Here is a 6746-nt window from a genome sequence, read left to right as displayed (position 1 = left end):
TTTTCCATCCTGTCTCCTTTTGCTCCATATCTGCTTTATGACATGGAATTTGAGTGGGCTCTGCTTGCTGGACTCTTTCAGAGATGAGGGAAAAATAGAATGAAGAGACTTAAATAGTTGCTCCATTTCCTAATCCCACATCTTATACCTCAATTGAAAGGGGTTAAGTGCCCATTAAATTCTCCTCTTGGTCCATAAGCTCCCTTTTCAGTCCCTTTCCTAGGTAGTGAAGAAAATTTCCTCCAGGTTAGCCATTTAAAATTACTGTGCTTGTGAAAAATCCTTGACTTACACCTTGAAACAGGGGGTCATTTTAATTATCTACAGATGAAAACTGGTTTTAGGAGTCTCTTATCATGTCTAACATCTACAGAAGTCCATAAAAGCCAAGTTTCTGGTTAAAATGTAAGAGGCTGTTGTGATTTCTTCAGCTCTTTTCTCTCTCTCTCTCTCTCTCTCTCTCTCTCTCTCTCTCTCTCTCTCTCTCTCTCTCTCTCGTGATTCCTTGTAACTAATTATGTCTGCTGCTGGAAATGTGGACTTCTGTTTCTATGGATGCTGGAATAGGAAGAATGCTGTAACGCTTCTGATTTGCAGTGGGTAAACAATTTTTTTTTTTATGTGAGATGTAAAAAAATGAAATGGGGGGAGGGGGTAAAGGAAGAAAGAGTGAGTTGAAAGCATTGTGTGGTCACTGGTCTCTCTGAAATGTTGTTGTTGTTTTTTTAATAGTATTTATATTAAGCACTTACTACGTGCCGGGCACTGAACTAAGTGCTGGGATGGATACAAGCAAATCAGGTTGGACACAGTCCCTGTCCCAAATGGGGCTCACAGTCTTAATCCCCATTTTATAGATGAGGGAACTGAGGAACAGAGAAGTAAAGTGACTTGCCCAAAGTCACACAGCAGACTGGAGGTGGGAATAATAATAACAATAATGATGGTATTTGTTAAGTGCTTACTATGTGTAAAGCACGGTTCCATGCCCTGGGGTGGATACAAGGTAATCAGGTTGTCCCACATGGGGATCACAGTTTTAATCCCCATTTTACAGACGAGGTAACTGAGGGACAGAGAAGTTAAGTGACTTGGCCAAGGTCACCCAGCAGACAAGTGGCAGAGCCGGAATTAGAACCCACGACCTCTGACTCCCAAACCCGTGCTCTTTTCAGGAAGGCACACCAACTGCTTATTGTGACAGATAAAACATCCATTTTCACTCCAACCTCTAGGTCCCTGGAATCTAGGAATACAAGACATGGATTTAAATACTCAGATTTGTATGTTTTTTCTTCCAAGGAAGCTGCATACCGATATTTGAGCTTCCATATTTTAGCCTATAGGGGGAGCAAGTCAAATGCGTTTTTTTTCTTTTTTGTTTGCTTGTTTGTTTGCTTTCATTGTACTTGCTGTATAATGTACTGGGGTAGATACAGGATAATCAGGTTGGACACAATCAATCAGTTGCATTTATTGAGCACTTACTATTTGCAGAACACTGTACTAAGTGCTTGGGAGAGTGCAATATACCAGAGTTGACAAATTCCCTGCTCACATTGAGCTTACAATTTGGAGGCGGAGACGGACATTAATGTCAGTGAACAAATTGTGGATATGTACATAAGTGCTGTGGGGCTGAGGAAGGGGTGAATAAAGGGTGCAATGAGATGTACCTTCAATAAGGTACACATAATAAATTATGTCCTGGGGTAGATAAAAGATCATCAGACTGGGACTCCATTCCTGACCCACACAGGGCTCACAGTCTGAGGAAATGGGTCCAAAACACACAGCACGCGAGTGGTTAGAACTGACACTAGAACCCAGGTCTGCTGACTCACAATCTGGACCTACATGGTTAATGGGAATTGTCTAGTGTTATCCTTGGTTCCAAAAGCTACTGAGAGCTCACCTCCTCCAAGAAGCCTTCCCAGACTGAGCCCCCCTTTTCCTCTCTTCCTCCCCATCCCCCCAGCCCTACCTCCTTCCCCTCCCCACAGCACTTGTACGTATATTTGTACAGATTTATTACTCTATTTTACTTGTTCATATTTACTATTCTATTTATTTTGTTAATGATGTGCATTTAGCTTTAATTCTATTTGTTCTGACGACTTTGACACCTGTCTACATGTTTTGTTTTGTTGTCTGTCTCCCCCTTCTAGACTGTGAGCCCATTGTTGGGTAGGGACCGTCTCTATATTTTCCCAACTTGTACCTCCCAATGACTTAGTACAGTGCTCTGCACACAGTAAGTGCTCAATAAATATGATTGGATGAATGAATGAATGAATAAGGCTTTGAAGTTGAGGAGAGTGATTGTCTCTCGGGTACCAAGGGGGAGGACATTCCAGGCCAGAGGCAGGAGTGGGTGAGTGGTTGACAGTGAGATAATTGAGATCAAGTTACACTGAGGAGGTTGGCATTGTAGGAGCGAAGTGTGCAGGTTGGGTTGTAGTAAGCAACCAGGTAAGATAATAATAATAATGATGCCATTTGTTAAGCGCTTACTATGTGCAAAGCACTGTTCTAAGCGCTGGGGGGGATACAGTGTGATCAAGTTGTCCCACGTGGGGCTCACAGTATTAATCCCCATTTTTACAGATGAGGTAACTGAGGCTCAGAGAAGTTAAGTGACTTGCCCAAGGTCACACAGCAGATTTGTGGTGGAGCCAGGATTCGAACCCATGACCTCTGACTCCAAAGCCCATGCTCTTTCCACTGAGCCACGCTGCTAGGACAGTGGGAGATTGACAATTTTGCCACACAATCCGTCTGTTTCACGAGACCTGGCTGCCCAAAATGTCTATAGCTGAGTAGAACCCTTTTATGGTCAGACCTTATACCCTGCTTTCCCTTCCTCCCGAAAACCTGGGTAGTCCCCTCATTGTCATCTCTTTCTAAGTGGAATCGAACAGCCCTTTGCCACCCCATCAGCATCATCATCTAGCAGCAGATGAGAGGTTGGCAAAATTCAGTAAACGTTGGGATAAGCACCGCAGTCCAAAGTGACTGGCTACAGAGCCCAAACAAATAATCCTACTGGAGGCCTACTGTCATCTCCAATATGAAACCGGGAAACAGAGGTGGCCCAATCAGGAATACAGATGAAAAAAGCAGGAGCTTCCAATCGGCAAAGGTACTGGGGATACTTGACCTGTCATTGCCCATGAAAGTCAAAGGCGCATTGGAGAGGCCTGAGTAGAGACCAGAAGAATGTCCAGGGAGAGTGGGCAAAGCCCACCGGGAGCTATCCCTAAATGTCCATATCATAACTGGACATGGGGCAGAAGTCGAATGGATTAAAAACTCTATGGGAAGGACCCTCCTCTTTCCCTATTTCTCAAACAGCACTGGGAAATTTCAACAGGCCCTAGATGTGACTGGCCGGGACAGTGGAAGAATGACAATTTGGTAGTCGACTAGTCTGTTTCATGAGACGTGGATGTCAAAAATGTCGACAGCTGACTGGACTCATCTCGGGTCAGACGTTGCAATCTGCTTTCCCTTTCTCCCATACAGCAGGATAGCCCCATCCTAGTCATCCCTCTCTAAGGGGCTCCAAACACCCTTTTGCCACCCCATCAGCATTATCATCTAGCAGGAGATGAGAGGTTGGCAGGTTGCACTAATGCTGGGGATCTGCACCCCAAGTCCAAAGTAACTGAAGACAGAGCCCAACCAAACCATATAATTGTGGCCTGCTTATGGCTGCAGTATGAAAGCAGAAAACAGAGGTGGCTGAATCTGGAAGAGCAATAATTAAGGCAGCAGGCTTCGGCCTACCAGGCTAAAGATGATGCTTGAATTTCTATTACCCATGAAAGTCAAAGTTACGTTGAAGAGGCCTGAATAGAAGACCAGAAGTATGCCCAGGTAGAGTGGGCAAAGCCCCCTGGATGCTTTCCCTAATTTTCCATATCATAACCGGTCATGGAGCAGAAGGAGAATGGATTAAAAACTGTACAGGAAGGGCCTTCCTCTTTTTCTGTTCCGAACAAAGCACTGGGAATTTCAAACGGGCCCTCCATGTGACTTGTTAGGACAGTGGGAGAATGACAATTTTGCCACTCAACCAGTCTGTTTCACGAGACCTGGATGCCCAAAATGTCTATAGCTGAGTAGAACCCTTTCCCTTCCTCCCATAAACCAGGGTAGCTCCATCTTTGGCAACTCTCTCTAAGTGGCATCGAACACCCCTTTGCCACCCCATCGGCATCATCACCTGCCAGAAGATGAGAGGTTGGCAGGTTGAACTAATGGTGGGGATCTGCACCCCAAGTCCAAAGTAACTGAAGACAGAGCCCAACCAAACTATATAACTGAGGCCTGCTTATGGCTGCAATATGAAAGTAGAAAACAGAGGTGGCTGAATCTGGAAGATTAATTATCAAGTCAGCAGGCTTCTGGCCTACCAGGCTAAAGGTGATACTTGACTTTCCATTACCCATGAAAGTTAAAGGTACATTGAAGAGGCCTGAGTGGAGACCAGAAGTATGCCCAGGTATAGCGGGCAAAGCCCTCTGGACGCTCTTGCTAATTATTCATATCATAAACAGTCATGGAGCAGAAGAAGAATAGATTAACAACTGTACAGGAAGGGCCTACCTCTTTCTCTGTTCCATACACAGCACTGGGAATATCAAACGGGCCCTCCATGTGACTTGTTAGGACAGTGGGAGAACGACAATTCTGCCACTGAACTGGTCTGTTTCACGAGACCTGGCTGCCCAAAATGTCTATAGCTGAGTAGAACCCTTTTATGGTCAGACCTTATACCCTACTTTCCCTTCCTCCCATAAACCAGGGTAGGCCCATCTTTGGCATCTGTCTCTAAGTGGCATTGACCACCCCTTTGCCACCCCGTCAGCATCATCATTTGGCAGCAGATGAGAGGTTGGCAGGTTGCACTAATGCTGGGGATCTGCACCCCAAGTCCAAAGTAACTGAAGACAGAGCCCAACCAAACCATATAATTGTGGCCTGCTTATGGCTGCAGTATGAAAGCAGAAAACAGAGGTGGCTGAATCTGGAAGAGCAATAATTAAGGCAGCAGGCTTCTGGCCTACCAGGCTAAAGTTGATGCTTGAATTTCCATTACCCATGAAAGTCAAAGTTACATTGAAGAGGCCTGAATAGAAGACCAGAAGCATGCCCAGGTAGAGTGGGCAAAGCCCCTGGATGCTCGCCCTCGCACATCCAAGCCGTCACCAAAAGCTGCCGGTCTCAGCTCCGCAACATTGCCAAGATCTGCCCTTTCCTCTCCATCCAAACTGCTACCCTGCTCGTTCAAGCTCTCATCCTATCCCGTCTGGACTACTGCATCAGCCTTCTCTCTGATCTCCCATCCTCGTGTCTCTCCCCACTTCAGTCCATATTTCATGCTGCTGCCCGGATTGTCTTTGTCCAGAAACGCTCTGGGCATGTTACTCCCCTCCTCAAAAATCTCCAGTGGCTACCAATCAATCTGCGCATCAGGCAGAAACTCCTCACCCTCGGCTTCAAGGCTCTCCATCACCTTGCCCCCTCCTACCTCACCCCCCTTCTCTCCTTTTACAGCCCAGCCCACACCCTCCACTCCTTTGCCGCTTATCTCCTCACCGTACCTCGTTCTCGCCTGTCCCGCCATCGACCCCCAGCCCACCTCATCCCCCTGGCCTGGAATGCCCTCCCTCTGCCCATCTGCCAAGCCAGCTCTCTTCCTCCCTTCAAGGCCCTACTGAGAGCTCACCTCCTCCAGGAGGCCTTCCCAGACTGAGCCCCCTCCTTCCTCTCCCCCTCATCCCCCTCGTCTTACCTCCTTCCCTTCCCCACAGCACCTGTATATGTGTATATATGTTTGTACATATTTATTACTCTATTTATTTATTTATTTATTTTACTTGTACATATCTATTCTATTTATTTTATTTTGTTAAGATGTTTGGTTTTGTTCTCTGTCTCCCCCTTCTAGACTGTGAGCCCACTGTTGGGTAGGGACTGTCCCTATATGTTGCCAACTTGTACTTCCCAAGCACTTAGTACGGTGCTCTGCACACAGTAAGCACTCAATAAATACGATTGATTGATTGATTGATTGTCCATATCATAAACAGATATGGAGCAGAAGGAGAATGGATTAAAAACTGTACAGGAAGGGCCTTCCTCTTTCTCTGTTCCATACACAGCACTGGGAATATCAAACGGGCCCTCCATGTGACTTGTCAGGACAGTGGGAGAACGACAATTTTGCCACTGATCTGGTCTGTTTCACAAGAACTGGCTGCCCAAAATGTCTGTAGCTGAGTAGAACCCTTTTATGGTCAGACCTTATACCCTGCTTTCCCTTCCTCCCATAAACCAGGGTATGCCCATCTTTGGCATCTCTCTCTAAGTGGCATCGACCACCCCTTTGCCACCCCATCAGCATCATCATCTGGCAGCAGAAGAGAGGTTGGCAGGTTGCACTAATGGTGGGGATCTGCACCCCAAGTCCAAAGTAACTGAAGACAGAGCCCAACCAAATCATATAATTGTGGCCTGCTTATGGCTGCAGTATGAAAGCAGAAAACAGAGGTGGCTGAATCTGGAAGAGTAATCATTAAGGCATCAGGCTTCTGGCCTACCACGCTTGACTTTCCATTACCCAAAAATGTCAAAGGTACATTGGACTGGCCTGAGTAGAAGATTGGAAGTATGCCCAGGTAGAGTGGGCAAAGTCCCCTGGATGCTCTCCCTAATTTTCCATGTCATGACCAGACATG

The 6746-nt window shown here is 46.2% G+C and overlaps 1 long non-coding RNA gene across 1 annotated transcript in view; it reads left to right on the top strand.

Moving 5' to 3' along the window:
- Positions 1–505: 505 nt before the first annotated feature.
- LOC119948148 overlaps positions 506–6746 on the top strand; it is a 43152-nt gene continuing 36911 nt past the window's right edge. Inside the window, exon 1 of the long non-coding RNA XR_005456624.1 lies at positions 506–596. This is a non-coding gene — a long non-coding RNA (uncharacterized LOC119948148). The remainder of the gene's footprint in view (positions 597–6746) is intronic.

The sequence above is a fragment of the Tachyglossus aculeatus genome, chromosome X4 (genome assembly GCF_015852505.1).
Source record: "Tachyglossus aculeatus isolate mTacAcu1 chromosome X4, mTacAcu1.pri, whole genome shotgun sequence".
Taxonomy (NCBI): domain Eukaryota; kingdom Metazoa; phylum Chordata; class Mammalia; order Monotremata; family Tachyglossidae; genus Tachyglossus; species Tachyglossus aculeatus.
Note: the sequence above shows the minus strand (reverse complement) of the source record. Positions and strands in the feature narration are given on the sequence as shown.